The following is a 20,701-nucleotide window of genomic DNA, read 5'->3' as shown; positions in this document are numbered from 1 at the left end:
ATCAGTGATTCCGAGAAGTACAAGCGGTGACTGCAAGAAGTACAAGCGGTAACTACGGGAAGTAGAAAGTGTTCAGCTAAAATTTAATCTGTTTTTCTAAACAGTTTCGTGAAACCGCACCAAGAAGTACAACCGCATTTCCGGAGAAGTACAAGCTCATGTCGAGGGAAGTTCAATACTCTATTTTTTATGAGACGGAAATCTATTGTGCAAATCTCATTGTTTTGATCACCAACCACCTCAAACATTGCCACCCAAAGCTTTATATGATAGATTATGAGTCTAATTTCATTGCCTACATCATTTCACAACAAATAAATGGATATAATCCATCAAATTCAAGTCGTTATCTCGCAAAGTATACCGAAAACATGATTTAAAACTTCTAAAATTAGTTTTAAACCGTTTAGATTTGGCAAAAATGGTACATATAAAAAAGATGCGCCTTTTTGACACCTTTCCAACCGTTTATCATTTCCATTGTTTAAAATATACTGCAAGGAAATCGCGGAGAAATCATTCGGTACCCGTCAAATAAAAAAGGCGGACAGTAATTCAAGTTATTCTCTTAAACTGTAAGGAATTAGAGAAAATAATTGGAATAAGAAAGTTGCGCCTAGTCCATAGCTTTCCAACGCCATATCATTTGCATCATTCCGACATACGGTTGAAACAAATCATCCAAATTACTGTCCGCTCGTTTTTTGAGTACGTCCGAATTTCGGTATTTTCAAAATTATTCAAAAACTGTGAGGATTTTGGAAAAACATAAAACATGAAAAAGTTGCGCAATTTCATTATCTTTCCAACGGTATATCATTTGCACAGTTTCGATTAGTGATTCGAAAATCAAACTAAAAGTTCGTTTTCTGGCCACATAGAAGCGTTTTTGTATTTTCAAAATTAAATTTAAACCGTGCAAAATCTGCGAAAAGTGTGAACATGAAAAAGTTGCGGTTTTTCATTATCTATCCAACGGTATATCATTTGCATAGTTTCGACAAATGGTTGAGAAACTTGAGGTATAATCAGTAGCTCTGAAGAAATCGGGAAGTTCAGGTAAGTTCGACAGAAAGTTGAACCACGTTATCCGGGAAGTACAACGTTGTGTCCAGGAAAGTACAAGTCGGTGCTCTATATATATATATATATATATATATATATATATATATATATATATATATATATATATATATATATATACATGAACATGCTACATTTAGCTTTAAAGAATTAATATCAACATTGCAATTAGGAGTAGCGAATAGAGCGATGAGCAAGTTGTATATGGATGATGACCTTATTGTCGAGCCATATACTTTGTATATCCCAATTTTATATCTTAGGGGTTCCTTTTATCTGCACTACAAATGGCATTAGACGTTTCCTGTGTTGAAACTACAATAAGTATCAGCAAGATGGTGTATCAAACTGACAAAGAATTGCATGTTTTTCTTGATATCTATGATAAACATGTGGTAGATAGCTAGCTATAAAGAAATGCACGTTTTTCTTAATATCTATTAATACCCTGTGCTACCTAGCTAGCTGTAAAGATAGGTCACTGTGTGCATACCTCTGAAATAGAAACATACTTAGCTTCTCCTGCTAGCCAAGAAGATACTTTTATAACTGTTACTATCTGAATTGATTTTTTACTACATGCTTGATTGTTTCAAGTCTACACCAAAAAAAAGACTAAACTGAACCATGTTTGGTGCAAGATAGAAGACCTATATATACATAATCAGTTGTCGAGTAACTGAACTTCGTTGCTTGACCAGTACCTGACTAACTAAGCAACTTCATACTTCTGATATCTCTAACCAGATTCCGTTAGCTTAGTAGGAAATTATATAATTTTAATTCCAGTGGTCATACTTACTATTTAATTTCACCATATTATGATGGGGAATTTTTTGAGGCTCTCCATAGAGCTTCATCCCGAGATACTATAATTGTACTATCCGTCAGAATGATTGTTCCTCAGCTTTCAAGTATCTCATGATTTCTTTTTCTGAATTGCATGGGACTCCTGTCACAGTTACGGTTTCGTTTCTCAGTTATAGAGATATATACCTTGCAGTACTGAAGCTTTTGTAAGTGTGAGCATAAGCCCTATTGATGTTGCAGCCAGTGAAAACATTATTGTTTACACTTCAGATTTCCTAATTCAGCAGGCCGGGTTGTGAAAACCCAGGAATACTATCACGTTTGATTCAAAAAATTCTATGGATTAGAAACACCTTTTCTTGTGTTACATTTTGTGCATTGCCAAATGAGTGTACCACTACGAAGGCTAAGGAGCTCATTCATTGGAACAAGAGGTAAAAATAACTGTACATTCTGAGGTTATAGTATGTTTACTGGTTTCGGTAAGTATTTTATCAAGATTAAGCATCTTATTAAATGTTTTTTCCATTAGTTTGTATGCACCGCACATTTTCTGAGTAACTTATTGGGCATTCGAGTTCAAATGCATCTAATATCACTTTTTTTACGGTAGTACATGTGCTTTTAGACATGTTTATGCACTCTTAATTGTCTAATATAATTGTAGTGGACATTCATCTTTTGGTAAATTGGAATTCAGTTTTGAGTTTTTTCATGAAAGAATATAGCCGCGGCTGTGAACCTTTAGCTATCAGAAATTCAGAATACATATGCTCAGTTTTAGTGAATAACTTAACCATATCAGGGACACCTAATTCCCAAAAGTAATAAAGCATCCTTTATCGAAAAAAAATCAGGGACACCTAAAGGTTTTTTGTCCATATTGTAATTTCTGTAGCCAAAGCATATAAGATTGATGATCCACATTTTCCTTGGCATTTTGTGTATACTGTTCAGATATCTAGGATGTTCTCTCCAGTATTCACAAACCAACTTTATATTCTTTAGTATCACGCGATGTCAAATAGGCAGTGTACTGTCTTTTCTGAATGTAATGTTTTACAACTTACTTATTTGTCTTTTAGGACATAACATATGACAATTGAACTATTATTTACTTTAGTTGTGCTTTTATATTCGAACCATGCAGCTATTAAGGGGGAGGCCACAAGGAGCCGTCGATCAGTCCAATTCATTCTTGCCCGAAACAAGTGGGCTATTCATTCCGGTGCCACTTTTGTTCAATCGAGTCCATGTTCTCTATTTCCCAAAACCCATTCGTTCACCAACCCGTGGACCAGAGGTTGCTTGCTTGGAATTGAGCTTTCTAGCTTTCTTTAGTACAATCTTTTTGAGTACATGACCGAAAAGTACATATCAGCGATGAACAAAAGAACATAATAAAGAGAGAGAAAAACGAGATATCACCACCACTGGTCTAAACTGCGAACAAAAGCAAGAACCTAAAACCTATGCTTCTAGGCTGAACCTTGCCGTTGCTCTCATTCAGCCTGAAGAAATTAAGAAACGACCCTTGCTGGCTTTAGCCCAAAGTCTCGCGTCAGTTTTGGTTTTATCGACAATTTGTTGGATGGTCTTAAACTCTTTTCTGAAAACTCTACCATTCCTCTCTTGCCAGATCGCTCAAGTAGTAAGAAACACCATTATGTTCAATCTTTTCTTCTCGGGTGACTGTAAGCTATCTGGTTTGGGGCAGTTGGATGTGCGTGCTTTTAGGAGCATATGACGAGTTGCCGTATTTATCTTCGGGGTGCAGCAAATTGGGTCTGCAGGTGCAAGTTTATCAGCTGCCCCGGAATCTGGATTGTCCCACATGAAACAGAGGCTCGTGGATGAGATATCTCAAATCAAACCGCAGCACTTAACTATTTCTCAAGCTGATGCTCTGGTGGTTTATGTGTACTGTGATCTAAGATCTTCAATTTTGTCCTCATCATTGGAGGTATAGTCATCACTGGCCAGCTAAAATTTGCAAGAAAACAGGGTGCTACGGTCTCTTAAGCACGTTCTTGGCATTGCTGCTACCATTGTTTTTTTTTTTGAGCAACCGGCAGGAGCTCTGCCTATTCATTAGGAAGAGGGAAATTTAGCCGATTTATAAGGGAAACCGACCGAAAACCGATACAAACTCGACACCCGTGTCCAGTTTATAAGGAAGACCGGACAAAGACAAACCTACACGGCACAGTTTTAAGGAAAACCGGCGAAAACCACACTTGGCCACACGACCTAGCTCAACTAGGTATGGAGCGCCGTCGAATGACACCAGCACGACGGCAACGGCAAGCACCATGACTGCCCGGTCCACGTCCCTGGAAAGGAAGTCAGAGCCGAAGGGAACGGCTAGGCCTTTCAAGCTTCGCGGGGAGAGGCAGGCCGCAAGAAGCAAGCCAGCGGCACTCGCACACCGACGGTACCCGAAGGTCGCGACCCAAACCAGTGGTGCAAGCATCGACAACAAGAGGCTACCAAGACTCCAAAAAATGACGCCTCCAACGTGGTCACGACATCCAAAGACGCCGCCGTCATCCAATCCGGCAAGCCGGATTTGGGTATTCACCCTGGAATGATGGGCGGAGGGGTGCCTGGACTCCACGACAACGCCTTCAAGAAGGAAAGCGACGCCCGAAGGCGACGCCGTTGTCGGCACCGACCAAGTCGGGCAAGATTTTCATCCGGAGACCCAAGACAGCCACCTCCACTGGGCTATCGCGAGGACAACCCAAAATGCCGGACGAGCATAGACCACCAGCCACAGGGACGCTGCCCACGCCAACGGAAGCATGCCTTGCCGCCCACGCGGCCAGAGGCATAGCAGCAACACCACCTCGCTCCCGGAGCCGCCGCTCCGGCTTCCACGCGCAACAGGCCGACCCCTCGCGTCAACCTGTCGCCGTCCCGAGACGCTGGGATCAGCGCCCCGCCCGCCCAGAGCCGCGCCGCCGCGCCGCCATCCTTGCACTGTGGCTCACCTGCGCCACGAGCCTGCGAGGAACTGGCAAGGGCCGCCGCACCCCAGCCAGCCTGCCACACACGGTGGCCCTCCGCAGCCGCCCCGAACTCCGACCTCCACGCGACCGCCACGCCAAGGAGGAGCTGGGCCAGCACATCCCCGGGGCCGCTGCCCCGGCATCCTCTTCTCCGGCCAGCCGCCGGCGCCGAAGATGCAGACCGGCCTCCCCTGCCGGCTGCCCGTTGTCGGGGGCACGGCCCCGACACCACCAACGCCATCCAGGCGTCCCAGGGCCGCCGCCCTGGCCTCCTTGAGCGAGGCCGACCTGCAATCCCTCAAATCGAGCGGATCTCGATCTGGGAGGACGCCGACCAGGCCGCCCCGCAGGGCCCCGCGTCGAGGGCAACCGCCGCCACAGCAGCCGCGACCTCCGCAGCGCCGGCGAGCAGCCACCACCGCAGCCCCCCGCCCGAGTCCGCCGGCTCGGCATCCTCAAGCCCCGACCGCCAGCGCCCCCACGAGCCGGCCCTCCACCGCGCCCCCAGGAACTCCCCGACCACCTTCGGCAGCGGGGTGCCGCCACCGCCGCGGAGGAGGCCGCCAGCGGTAGCGGCGGGGGAGGCCTAGGCGGGGCGGAGCTTTGGCGGCCCTAGGTTTCGCCCCTGGCGTCGCCTGGGGGAGCGACGCGAGGGGGAGGATTTGGAGCTCACCCTATGAAGAATTGAAAATTTCCAGTAGTTGTGAGTTCTAGATTTGTTTTGTTTTCTCTATCTTAATTATGTTCTTACCTGATGATCTGCAGGTGATACCGTTTCAATTGGCCCGCCTTTATCTGCATCACATGGGATTGGTGATCGTTCTTTCAATGGCATTTCTATTTTGTTATTTCCTTTACAGCCATACAAGTAAGAGCGCCCTTCATAAAAAATACAGCCATACAAGTTAGTCCCCTCCCTTTTTTTGTAAGGAAGTTCTTCGAATTATATGTCAGGTTTACTACATAGGAAGTTCTTCGAGTCCCGTTGGTCATGTCTGATGTAGGCCACTTTATTTTCTTTTCCCCACTTGTGTTTCTAGCAGGCCAACTGATATCCAGCACTAAATCCCTCAACGACAAAGAAGAGCTCACTCCAGTTTGGTGCCTTACCACGCCAACCAATCAAAGAGCTCATCGTTCTCTCCTTTAACGACGACGAAGAAGACAAAGCCCATAACGAAAAGCCCAAAGAAAAAGAAATAGTGATACCACCAGTTCTACTACTACCCTACACCACTTCTATTAAGTTTGTCATCAGAAATATGACCATCTATGGACTAAGATAGTACTATGAACTATCTACAGTTTGCCATGTACCGCGTCTGTAAGATAGTACTATGAACTATGTAATCGTCTCTGTAGCTCATCCTTATTTCATAAATGGTTTTGGCTCGCCAGACAATGCAACCATACATACTTGATTCCAACTGACGGGCGCGGCGTGCCGTCGCGCCTATGCTTCCTAGTTCAGAGTAATTGACCATCATATCATCAAAAAGCTTTGTAGCCGTCCCCAAGGTGATGGACATAAAGGTACCTCCAGCAGCTGAATCCAATATGTCCCGCGAAGAAAAATTCAATCCTACATAGAAGGTTTGGAAGGTTTGGATGATCATCCAAGTAGTTAGTCCATGGGTTGGGCAAATCTTTACCAAAGATTTCATTCTCTCCCATGCTTGAGCAACATGTTCATTATCCAATTGCTTAAAATTCATTATGCTACTTCTCAAAGATATAATTTTAGCGGGAGGATAATATCTACCAATAAAAGCATCTTTACATTTAGTCCATGAATCAATACTATTCTTAGGCAGAGATAGCAACCAATCTTTAGCTCTTCCTCATAATGAGAAAGGAAACAATTTTAATTTTATAATGTCACCATCTACATCCTTATACTTTTGCATTTCACATAGTTCAACAAAATTATTAAGATGGGCAGCAGCATCATCAGAACTAACACCAGAAAATTGCTCTCTCATAACAAGATTTAGTAAAGCAGGTTTAATTTCAAAGAATTCTGCTGTAGTAGCAGGTGGAGCAATAGGTGTGCATAGGAAATCATTATTATTAGTGTTTGTGAAGTCACACAACTTAGTATTTTCAGGAGTATTCATTTTAGCAATAGTAAATAAAGCAAACTAGATAAAGTAAATGCAAGTAACTAATTTTTTTGTGTTTTTTGATATAGAGAACGAAAACAAGATAGTAAATAAAGTAAAGCTAGCAACTAATTTTTTTGTGTTTTGTTTTAGTGCAGCAAACAAAGTAATAAAATAAAGTAAAGCAAGACAAAAACAAAGTAAAGAGATTGGAAGTGGAGACTCCCCTTGCAGCGTGTCTTGATCTTCCCGGCAACGGCGCTAGAAAAAGAGCTGTTGCCGTGGGAGGCAATTCTCTGTGGTGTAACTTTTCTTCAGATCCCCAGCAACGGCGCCAGAAAAAGAGCTTGATGCGTGCAGTTAACACACGTCCGTTGGGAACCCCAAGAGGAAGGTGTGATGCGTACAGTAGCAAGTTTTCCCTCAGAAAGAAACCAAGGTTTATCGAACCAATAGGAGCCAAGAAGCACGTTGAAGGTTGATAGCGGCGAAGTGTAGTGCGACGCAACACCAGGGATTCCGGCGCCAACGTGGAACCTGCACAACACAATCAAAGTACTTTGCCCCAACGTAACAGTGAGGTTGTCAATCTCACCGGCTTGCTGTAAACAAAGGATTAATCGTATAGTGTGGAAGATGATGTTTGTTTGCGAAGAACGATAAAGAACAATTGCGGTAGATTGTATTTCAGATGTAAAGAATGGACCGGGGTCCACAGTTCACTAGTGGTGTCTCTCCCATAAGATAAATAGCATGTTGGGTGAACAAATTACGGTTGGGCAATTGACAAATAAAGAAGGCATAACAATGCACATACATATATCATGATGAGTACTATGAGATTTAATCAGGGCATTACGACAAAGTACATAGACCTCTATCCAGCATGCATCTATGCCTAAAAAGTCCACTTTCAGGTTATCATCCGAACCCCTTCCGGTATTAAGTTGCAAGCAACGAGACAATTGCATTAAGTATGGTGCGTAATGTAATCAACACAAATATCCTTAGACAAAGCATCGATGTTTTATCCCTAGTAGCAACAGCACATCCACAACCTTAGAACTTTCCGTCACCGTCCCAGATTTAATGGAGGCATGAACCCACTATCGAGCATAAATACTGCCTCTTGGAGTCACAAGTATCAACTTGGCCAGAGCCTCTACTAGCAACGGAGAGCATGCAAGAACATAAACAAGTCATATATGATAGATTGATAATCAACTTGACATAGTATTCAATATCCATCGGATCCCAACAAACACAACATGTAGGATTACAAATAGATGATCTTGATCATGATAGGCAGCTCACAAGATCTAACATGATAGCACAATGAGGAGAAGACGACCATCTAGCTACTGCTATGGACCCATAGTCCAGGGGTGAACTACTCACACATCGATCCGGAGGCGATCATGGCGATGAAGAGTCCTCCGGGAGATGATTCCCCTCTCCGGCGAGGATGCCGGAGGCGATCTCCCGAATCCCCCGAGATGGGATTGGCGGCGGCTGCGTCTCTGGAAGGTTTTCCGTATCGTGGCTCTCGGTACAGAGGGTTTCGCGATGAAAGCTTTAAGTAGGCGGAAGGGCGGAGTCGGAGGAGTCACGGGGGCCCCACACGCTAGGGCCGCGCAGCCAAGGCCTGGGCCGCGCCGCCCTAGTGTGTCGCCACCTCGTGGCCCCACTTCGTATCTCCCTCGGTCTTCTGGAAGCTTCGTGGAAAAATAAGACCCTGGGCGTTGATTTCGTCCAATTACGAGAATATTTTCTTTGTAGGATTTCTAAAACCAAAAACAGCACAAAACAGCAACTGGCACTTCGGCATCTCGTCAATAGGTTAGTGCCGGAAAATGCATAATAATGACATATAATGTGTATAAAACATGTGAGTATCATCATAAAAGTAGCATGGAACATAAGAAATTATAGATACGTTTGAGACGTATCACCAACCAATCTGGTACAAATACCCAAGAATTTTATTATGTGACCAAACAAGGAATATATCCATAACATGTATATCATTTATATACACCTGAGCTAGACCTTCTAGTATTTTCTTTCTTTCTGCCAAAATATCTTGTGTAGTTTCTCTTTTAGCTTTCCTCATTCTCAGAAAACACTTCACTTTCAATAACTTCTAGGTTTGTTGGTCAAATACCAATAACCTTGAGGTTCTTACTTTGAAGTTGATCATCATATGACAAGTGTTTCAGATTTCACTATTAGTAACTTTTTAATATGATGAACAATTTCACTCATAATTTTATTCATCATATCATGACGACTTTCCGAGACCATGTCTGTACATGCTAGGCTCGTAAAGTTTAACCTCAGTATTCGCATGTGCAAATCTGGCTTGCACCCGTTGTATGCACACGTAGAATCTATAACACCCGATCATCACGTGATGCTTCGAAACGACGAGTCTTAGCAACGGTGCATACTAAGGACGATCACTTCATGGATATGCGAATATCGTTAGTGCCCCAATAGTTGGAGGATTGGGACGCCTTGCGTCTTCAACCTTCGTACATTCCCATAAAACTTATGAGTTTATGTAGTCTCACCAAATTATATTCTATCATCTTGCAATAAGGTCTTAGATATCACATATATCTCATACCTTGTTATTTCTGAAAACTAAATTTTCAGCTCCTTACTTTTCAAACAGATTTGAACTTCAAGTTTCACGGAGACAAGATGACTTTAGGTACTAATTGAAACCATAGCTCTTTGAATCAACAATGTGAGGTTTACTAAAAGTTTGCAATAGGACTTAATCATTTCTTGATTCTTTAACAATACAGTACTGATGTCTACGCACGCTTCTATTCCTGTAGACAGTGTTGGGCCTCCAAGAGCAGAGGTTTGTAGAACAACAGCAAGTTTCCCTTAAGTGAATCACCCAAGGTTTATCGAACTCAGGGAGGTAGAGGTCAGAGATATCCCTCTCAAGCAACCCTGCAATTAAGATACAAGAAGTCTCTTATGTCCCCAACACACCTAATACACTTGTCAGATGTATAGGTGCACTAGTTCGGCGAAGAGATAGTAAAATGCAAGTGATATGTATGAATATGAGTGGTAATAACAATCTGAAATAAATATGGCAGCAAGTAAACATGTAGCAGAACTTGTTGGAAACGGTGTTTCAATGCTTAGAAACAAGGCCTAGGGATCCTACTTTCACTAGTGGACACTCTCAACATTGCAATCATAATTGAATATAAATAAGCACTTCACTATGCTATTCTGAATTACTCTCTGGCGGGATAACGAACACTAATTCACCGTGTAGGGCTGCAAAGCAAACCTTAAAGATGTATTCCCAAGTACTAATAAACACCCCACGCTGAGCATTCATAGGAGGTACTAACACACCACAATTTCATAGAGACATCCAACTCAAATCATAACCCAGTGAACAAGTATTCTGTGAAATATAGCCTAAGAGACCCACACGGTGCACACACTGTCACCTTTACACACGTGGGACAAGGAGTCTCCGGAGATCACATAAGTAAAATCCACTTGAATAGCATAAGACATCTAGATTGCAAAGCCTATGATCACATAGATGAACAAATAAGTACTACTCTCAAACACTCTCGTGTTGGATGACAAACACCATTCATTGCGTAGGGCTACAAGAGCTCCCTCAAGCCGGAGTAAACAAGCTCCACAACATCCGGAGTTCATATTAAAGTAACCTCTAGAGTGCATAATAGACAAGAGTAACATCTACACATTCATATAGATCACATCATGGGAGAGAGAGATGAACCACATAGCTACCGGTAGAGCCCTCAGCCTCGGGGGAGAACTACTCCCTCCTCATCATGGGAGACAGCAGCGGCGATGAGGATGGCGGTGGTGTCGATGGAGATGGATTCCGGGGGCAATTCCCTGTCCCGGCGGCGTGCCGGAACAGAGACTTCTGTCCCCCGAACTTGACTTCGCGATGGCGGCGGCTGCGTAACTTTTCTCGTATCGTGGCTTATCTTTTTAGGGTTTTCACATCTGGGAGCATATATAGGCGAAGGGGCGATGTCGGTGGAGTCCCGAGGTGGGCTCCCCACCAGGTGGCGCGGCCAGGGAGGGGCCCGCGCCCCCCTATGGTGTGGGCTCCTCGTGGCCCTCCTTCGTCTCTCCTTCGGACTCCGTGAAGCCCCTGGAAAATTAGGAACGTGGCCTTTTGTTTCGTCCAATTCCGAGAATATTTCCTGTGTAAGATTTCTGAAACCAAAAACAGCAGAAAACAAGACCTGGCACTTCGGCATCTTGTTAATAGGTTAGTTCCGGAAAACGCATAAAAACATCATAAAGTATGAACAAAACATGTAGGTATTGTCATAAAACTAGCATGGAACATCAGAAATTATAGATACGTTGGAGACGTATCAAGCATCCCCAAGCTTAGTTCCTACTCGCCCTCGAGTAGGTAAACGATAACAAGGATAATTTCTGAAGTGACATGCTACCAACATAATCTTGATCAACACTATTGTAAAGCATGTGAGATGAATGAAGTGATTCAAAGCAATGGTAAAGATGATGATTAAACAGATGAATCATATAGCAAAGACTTTTCATGAAAAGTACTTTCAAGACAAGCATCAATAAGTCTTGCATAAGAGTTAACTCATAAAGCAATAAATTCTTAGTAGAAAGTTTTGAAGCAACACAAAGGAAGATATAAGTTTCAGCAGTTGCTTTCAACTTCAACATGTATATCTCATGGATAATTGTCAACACAAAGTAATATGATGAATGCAAATAAGCAAGTATGTAAGAATCAATGCACAGTTGACACAAGTGTTTGCTTCTAAGATAGAAAGGAGTAGGTAAACTGACTCAACATAAAGTAAAAAAAGGCCCTTCGCAGAGGGAAGCAGGAATTAAATCATGTGCTAGAGCTTTTCAAGTTTTGAAACCATATAGAGAGCATAAAAGTAAAGTTTTGAGAGGTGTTTGTTGTTGTCAACGAATGGTAGCGGGTACTCTAACTACCTTATCAACCAGACTTTCAAGAGCGGCTCCCATGAAGGACGTTATCTCTACCAGACAAGGTAGATCATCCCTCTTCTCTTTTGTTTATACATGTATTTTAGTTTCATTATTGATGACACTCCTCCCAACCTTTTGCTTACACAAGCCATGGCTAACCGAATCCTCGGGTGCCTTCCAACATTCACATACCATGAAGGAGTGTCTATTTGCAAAATTAAGTTGCTTACTGATAGATCAGGGCAAAACATGTGAAGAGAATTATTAATGCAAGTTAATTAATTGGGGATGGGAACCCCGTTGCCAGCTCTTTTTGCAAAATTATTGGATAAGCGGATGAGCCACTAGTCCATTGGTGAAAGTCTGTCAGAAGTAAATGACAAGATCGAAAGATAAAACACCACATACTTACTCATGAGCTATAAAACATTGACACAAATAAGGAGTAATAAAGTTTTGAATTGTTTAAAGGTAGCACATGAAGTATTTACTTGGAATGGCAGGAAATACCACATAGTAGGTAGGTATGGTGGACACAAATGGCATAGGTTTTGGCTCAAGGTTTTGGATGCACGAGAAGCATTTCCTCTCCGTACAAGGCTTTGGCTAGCAAGGTTGTTTGAAGCAAACACAAGTATGAACCGGTACAACAAAACTTACATAAGAACATATTGCAAGCATTATAAGACTCTACACTGTCTTCCTTGTTGCTCAAACACTTTTACTAGAAAATATCTAGACCTTAGAGAGACCAATCACGCAAACCAAATTTCAACAAGCTCTACGGTAGTTCTCCACTAATAGGTTTAAACTACATGATGCAAGAGCTTAAACATGATCTATGAGAGCTCAAAACAATTGCCAAGTATCAAATTATTCAAGACCATATACCATTTACCACATGAAGCATTTTCTGTTTCCAACCAAATAGCAATAAGTGAAGCGATCAACTTTCGCCATTGAACATTAAAAGTAAAACGAAGAACACAAGTGTTCAAATGAAAATGCGGAGCGTGTCTCTCTCCCACACATGGATTGCTAGGATCCGAATTTATTCAAACATAAACAAAAATAAAAGCAAACAGACGCTCCAAGTAAAGTACATAAGATGTGATGGAATAAAAATATAGTTTCACTAGAGATGACCTGATAAGTTGTTGATGAAGAAGGGATGCCTTGGGCATCCCCAAGCTTAGATGCTTGAGTCTTCTTGAAATATGCAGGGATGAACCACGGGGGCATCCCCAAGCTTAGACTTTTCACTCTTCTTGATCATAGTATATCATCCTCCTCTCTTGACCCTTGAAAACTTCCTCCACACCAAACTTAGAACAAACTCATTAGAGGGTTAGTGCATAATCAAAAATTCACATATTCAGAGGTGACATAATCATTCTTAACACTTCTGGACATTGCCCAAAGCTACTAAAAGTTAATGGAACAAATAAATCCATTCAACTTAGCAAAAGAGGCAATGCGAAATAAAAGGCAGAATCTGTCAAAACAGAATAGTCCGTAAAGACGATTTTTTTAGAGGCACTTAACAGGCTCAGATGAAAAAGCTCAAAACTAATGAAAGTTGCGTACATATCTAAGGATCACGCATGTAAATTGGCAGATTTTTTTGATTCTTCTACAGAGAGATCTACTCAAATTTGTGACAGGTAGAAATCTATTTATGCGCATTAATCCAAATCTAGTATCAACTTTACTATTAGAGACTTTACTTGGCACAACAATGCAATAAAGTAAAGATAAGGAGAGGTTGCTACAGTAGTAACAACTTCCAAGACACAACAAAACAGTAGCAAAATAAAGACATGGGTTATCTCCCAAGAAGTGCTTTCTTTATAGCCATTAAGATGGGCTCAGTAATTTTAATGATGCTCGCGCAAGAAATAAGAGTTGAAGCAAAAGGGAGCATCAAGAAGCAAATTCAAAACACATTTAAGCCTAACCCACTTCCTATGAAAAGGAATCTTGTACACAAATAAATTCATGAAGAACAAAGTGACAAGCATAAGAAGATAAAACACGAGTAACTTCAAGATTCTCAACATAAAGAGGGGAAACTTAATATTATTAAGATGCATATAACCATGTTTCCCTCTCTCATAATAACTTTCAGTAGCATCATGAACAAAGTCAACAATATAACTATCACATGAAACATTCTTATCATGAGCTATATGCATAAAATTATTACTCTCCACATAAGCATAATCAATTTTATTAGTAATAGTGGGAGTAAAACTACCATAACCATCATTGTAATCATCATAAATTGCAGGCATGGTATAATCATAATAACCTTTATCCTCCATAGTAGGTGGCACCAAAATACCACTATCATTATAATCATCATAAATAGGAGGTAAAGTATCATCAAAGAAAATTTTCTCCTCAAAACTTGGGGGACTAAAAATATCATGCTCATCAAAACCAGCTTCTCCAAGCTTAGAATTTTCCATAGCATTAGCAACAATGGTGTTCAAAGCATTCATACTAATAACATTCCCATTAGCATGCATATAAAGTTCCATGGGTTTTTTAATTCTCTCTTCAAACACATCATGTCCTAATTCAAGATAAAGTTCATAAAGATCTCTAATTTTTGTTGTGTTTTCCATTAAGCCTAACTAGTGAAAATAAAAACAAGAAACAAAAAGATATAATTGCAGGATCTAAAGGAAATAGCTTCGAGCACTCACACACCGGCAACAGTGCTAGGAAATAGCTTAGTAGTCGGAGGATGTGAATACCTTTTACCTTACCTCCCCGGCAACGGCGCCGAAAATAGCTTGATGTCTACGCACGCTTCTATTCCTGTAGACAGTGTTGGGCCTCCAAGAGCAGAGATTTGTAGAACAACGGCAAGTTTCCCTTAAGTGAATCACCCAAGGTTTATCGAACTCAGGGAGGTAGAGGTCAGAGATATCCCTCTCAAGCAACCCTGCAATTAAGATACAAGAAGTCTCTTGTGTCCCCAACACACCTAATACACTTGTCAGATGTATAGGTGCACTAGTTCGGCGAAGAGATAGTAAAATGCAAGTGATATGTATGAATATGAGTGGTAATAACAATCTGAAATAAATATGGCAGCAAGTAAACATGTAGCAGAACTTGTTGGAAACGGTGTTTCAATGCTTAGAAACAAGGCCTAGGGATCCTACTTTCACTAGTGGACACTCTCAACATTGCAATCATAATTGAATATAAATAAGCACTTCACTATGCTATTCCGAATTACTCTCTAGCGGGATAACGAACACTAATTCACCGTGTAGGGCTGCAAAGCAAACCTTAAAGATGTATTCCCAAGTACTAATAAACACCTCACGCTGTCACTGTGAGCATTCATAGGAGGTACTAACACACCACAATTTTATAGAGACATCCAACTCAAATCATAACCCAGTGAACAAGTATTATGTGAAATATAGCCTAAGAGACCCACGCGGTGCACACACTGTCACCTTTACACATGTGGGACAAGAGTCTCCGGAGATCACATAAGTAAAATCCACTTGAATAGCATAAGACATCTAGATTTCAAAGCCTATGATCACATAGATGAACAAATAAGTACTACTCTCAAACACTCTCTTGTTGGATGACAAACACCATTCATTGTGTAGGGCTACAAGAGCTCCCTCAAGCCGGAGTAAACAAGCTCCACAACCATCTGGAGTTCATATTAAAGTAACCTGTAGAGTGCATAATAGACAAGAGTAACATCTACACATTCATATAGATCACATCATGGGAGAGAGAGATGAACCACATAGCTACCGCTAGAGCCCTCAGCCTCGGGGGGGAACTACTCCCTCCTCATCATGGGAGACAACAGCGGCGATGAAGATGGCGGTGGTGTCGATGGAGATGGATTCCGGGGGAAATTCCCCGTCCCGACGGCGTGCCGGAACAGAGACTTCTGTCCCCCGAACTTGACTTCGCGATGGCGGCGGCTGCGTAACTTTTCTCGTATTGTGGCTTATCTTTTTAGGGTTTTCACATCTGGGAGCATATATAGGCGAAGGGGCGATGTCGGTGGAGTCCCGAGGTGGGATCCCCACCAGGTGGCGTGGCCAGGGAGGGCCCCGCGCCCCCCTATGGTGTGGGCTCCTCGTGGCCCTCCTTCGTCTCTCCTTCGGACTCCGTGAAGCCCCTGGAAAAATAGGAACGTGGCCTTTTGTTTCGTCCAATTCCGAGAATATTTCCTGTGTAAGATTTCTGAAACCAAAAACAGCAGAAAACAGGAAGTGGCACTTCGGCATCTTGTTAATAGGTTAGTTCCGGAAAACGCATAAAAACATCATAAAGTATGAACAAAACATGTAGGTATTGTCATAAAACTAGCATGGAACATCAGAAATTATAGATACGTTGGATACATATCAGGTACCAGTCCGTAAAGTTTCTTGTCAGATTTTAACAGTATTTCTATCTCAATTACAAGACTAGCGCATGGTAGAAAACGGATGCCAATTCTACAAATTTAATTCAAAATATTACTCAGACTATGTTCATGATAATTAGTTCAAGTTTTAATCTAATTACTAATGAACTCCCACTTAATAAAACATCCCTCATACTTGTTAAGTGGCACACGATCCACATCCACTACACCAAAACCGATCATCACGTGAGATGATGTAGCTTCAATGGTGAACATCAACATGTTGATCATATCATCCATATGACTCGTGTCCAACCTTTCGGTTTCCGTTGTCCCGTGGCCATGTATGTACATGCTAGGCTCGTCAAGCAAACCCAAGTATTCCGCGTGTGCAAACATGGCTTACACCCGTTGTATGTGAACGTAGAGTCTATCACATCCGATCATCACGAGATGCTTCGAAACGACGAACTGTAGCAACGGTGCATACGAGGGGAGAACACTTTATTATCTTGATATTAATGTGAGGGATCATCTTATAATGCTACCGTCGCGATCTAAGCAAAATAAGATGCATAAAGGATTAACATCACATGCAATTCATAATGTGATATGATATGGCCCTTTAGTCTTTGCGCCTTTGATCTTCATCTCCAAAGCACGGACTTGATCTCCATCATCAACGGGCATGATCTCCATCATCGTCGGCGTAGCGTCAAGGTCCATGGCGTTGTCTTCATGGTTGTTCACCGTGTGTAGCAACTATTACAACTACTTTGAAATAATAGTATAACATGAATTATAAAGACAACCATAAGGCTCCTGTCGGTTGCCACAATACAATAATGATCATCTCATACATATTCATCATCACATCATGGCCATATCACATCACCAAACCCTGCAAAAACAAGTTAGACGCCTCTAATATGGTTTGCATATTTTGCGTGGTTTAGCGTTTTCGAGTAAGATCCAATCTACCTACGAACATGAACCACAACGGTGATACTAGTGTTGTCAATAGAAAGAGTAAATTGAATCTTCGGTATGGTGGGAGAGACAGACACCCGCAAAGCCACTTATGCAATACAAGTTGCATGTCGAACGTGGAGCAAGTCTCATGAACGCGGTCATGTAAAGTTAGCCCGAGCCGCTTCATCCCACCATGCCGCAAGATGCAAAGTACACGAACTAAAGATAACAAAGCATCAACGCCCACAAAACCATTGTGTTCTACTCGTGCAACCAATCTATGCATAGACACAGCTCTGATACCACTGATGGGATTCGTAGCATAGAAAACAAAAAAATTCCTACCGCAAGAACGAAAACACAAGCCAAGATCTAATCTAGTAGATGGTAGCAACGAGGAGATGAAGAAACTAACCCTCGAAGATCGCAAAGCTTAACGAGATTAGATCTCGGGGTGGAGTCCTCCCCCTTAGGGTTGGCCGGCCATGCAAGGTTGGAGTCCCTCCGGGACTCCACTTTCCATGGTGATTTCTTCCGGACTTTTATAGAATCTTCTAGAACCTTCCATAAATGCACCGGATCATTTTCAAACTTGGAAAATGACTTCCTATACTTGAATCTTATTCTCCGGACCATTCCGGAACTCCTCGTGATATCCTGGATCCCATCCGAGACTCCGAACAAAACTTCGAACTCCATTCCATATTCCATATCTACTTAAACGACATCAAACCTTAAGTGTGTCACCCTACGGTTCGCGAACTATGCAGACATGGTTGAGACCTCTCTCCGACCAATAACCAATAGCGGGAACTAGAGATCCATAATGGCTCCCACATATTCAACGATGACTTTAGTGATCGATTGAACCATTTACATACGATACTGATTCCCTTTGTCACGCGATATTTTACTTGTCCGAGGTTTGATCATCGGTATCTCTATACCTCGTTCAACCTCGTCTCCTGACAAGTACTCTTTACTCGTACCGTGATATGTCATCTCTTATGAACCATTCATATGCTTGCAAGCTAATTAGACGACATTCCACCGAGAGGGCTCAGAGTATATCTATCCATCATCGGGATGGACAAATCCCACTATTGATCCATATGCCTCAACTCATACTTTCCGAATACCTAATCCCACCTTTATAACCACCCATTTACGCAGTGGCGTTTGATGTAATCAAAGTACCCTTCCGGCATAAGTGATTTATATGATCTCATGGTCGAAAGGACTAGGTAACTATGTATCGAAAGCTTATAGCAAATGAACTTAATGGCGTGATCTTTATGCTACGCTTAATTGGGTGTGTCCATTAAATCATACACATAATGACATAACCTTGTTATTAATAACATCCAATGTTCATGATCATGAAACTATGATCATCTATTAATCAACAAGCTAGTTATACAAGAGGCTTACTAGGGACTCCTTGTTGTTCACATAACACACATGTATCAATGTTTCGGTTAATACAATTATAGCATGGTATGCAAACATTATCATAAACACAAAGATATATTATAATAACCATTTTATTATTGCCTCTTGGGCATATCTCCAACAATAGGCACCCCCGATCTAGGGTTACATGAAGATAAGTCCGAATCATGTCAGTTGCTACTAATCCGGGATTCGTCGCTCTTCTTGCAAGTAATCTCCTCCTCTAGTCGCCCGGGCTGGCATCCAGTTGGCCCACCCAGGGGTTTTAGCCCAGTCGCTCCATGGCCCAGTCACCCAGTCGCTCAGGCGATTGGCATCCTCCTTGGGCCTTTTACTCCATGGAGAGTGGGACTGGTGATACACCCCCCAGGGCATATCCCCATCAATATTGGCGGCAGTGCCGGCCCTGAACTGGCGGAAGTGCCGGCCTCTTGACTTAGGGCACAACAGGTCGACAGAGGTGGCCGGCACTGCCGGAGTGAAACCACCGGCAGTGCCGAGGTGCATCCACCGGCAGTGTCGGCCCTTCTCCACCTGCAGTGCCGGCCTCAGATGAGCTTCTGCAATACTCCTTTCTTCCTTTTGAGTGGATCGATATTATCAGATGTGGTATCTATTCTTTATCTGTCACTCACTTAGCACACAGTTAGATTGTCACTGGTGTTGTTAACAAACACGGAAAACCCTAGAGATCATGAAATGCTCTTTCAAAGATATATAGGATCAGAGAGTCATCAAGAGGTGGCTTGCCTTGATCAGCAAAGTGTCCCTGGTCTTCCTCTTCAAATCCCCCGAAGTCACCTCCTCCTTCGTTTCCGGCGGCGTTCGAATCTATCGTCGCAAAAAATAAAACAAACACGCCATACCAAATCAACAAACTACTCAAGAATAGTTCACACAAAAATTTGATAAAATCACAGTATGTAAAGGTTCACAAATGCAAGCTACTGCAAGTGGTTTTACTAGTTTATTATTTTAAAAACAAAAGATGTGATTTTTATAATTCCAGAAATGACTTAAGAACCATTTAAATGGTCTAAATCTTTCTGTGAATCACAAAAATACATGCAACATACCTACTGAAAGCTAACAACATGTAGAACACACTTACACAATAATCATATGCAGATTGATTTTGAATTAACGTAGACAAATTAAACAAGATAGAAACCAGAGAACATAAACAACAGCTAGGCGCACCAGTATCAGAGCATCACCAACCAGAGCCAAGCATACCAAGGGATAGCTAATACTAATTGTGATCCAACCCCACTGGTTAATTTGGCATTTTTCTCATTTGTAAATGTTTTTACAAAAATCAGATACTGAAAGTTATACTGTTTCAGCAATAAATCCTTAGAATTAAAATACAACTCTGAAAAATATTTCCTTTGGCACAAAATTATCCTATAGATATATCTACCAGTGGCACTTGGATTTGCCTCAAAATCATTAGCAGTTTTCAAATTAAAATTCATTTAGTGGCTCTCTGGACATAACTTGTTTTGTAAATAAACTTAAATCCATGAAACTCCTGCATGTGAGAATAGTGCCATAATAAAGCCATCTTCTTATACTTCACGACAAAATTAACCTCATGCAAAAAGGCTCTACAGAAAAGATACACTAAATAAATGTACATACTATAACTTTCTAGGTTTTGTTTTACCAGCACAGATCTACAACACTACACCACATGCATGCATTTTTTATGGTTAAGATTTTGTTTATGAGCACACAAAAATTTGAATCACCAAATTTGGGTAATCTACAAATTTACATAATTTCAAAAGCTAACGCAGTATTTACTGGAAGATTTGAACAGAAATAAAGGAAAGAAGAAACGGGCCGGAAGA

General features: G+C 41.8%; 1 long non-coding RNA gene across 1 annotated transcript; it reads left to right on the top strand.

Annotated features, from left to right (window-relative positions):
- Nucleotides 1-1,197: 1,197 nt before the first annotated feature.
- Nucleotides 1,198-6,301, top strand: LOC124652161. Its single transcript, XR_006987609.1, has 2 exons — nt 1,198-3,856; nt 5,670-6,301. It is a non-coding gene; the product is annotated as an uncharacterized LOC124652161 (long non-coding RNA).
- Nucleotides 6,302-20,701: the final 14,400 nt, after the last annotated feature.

This window comes from Lolium rigidum, chromosome 5 (genome assembly GCF_022539505.1).
Source record: "Lolium rigidum isolate FL_2022 chromosome 5, APGP_CSIRO_Lrig_0.1, whole genome shotgun sequence".
NCBI classification, from domain to species: Eukaryota; Viridiplantae; Streptophyta; class Magnoliopsida; order Poales; family Poaceae; genus Lolium; species Lolium rigidum.
Note: the sequence above shows the minus strand (reverse complement) of the source record. Positions and strands in the feature narration are given on the sequence as shown.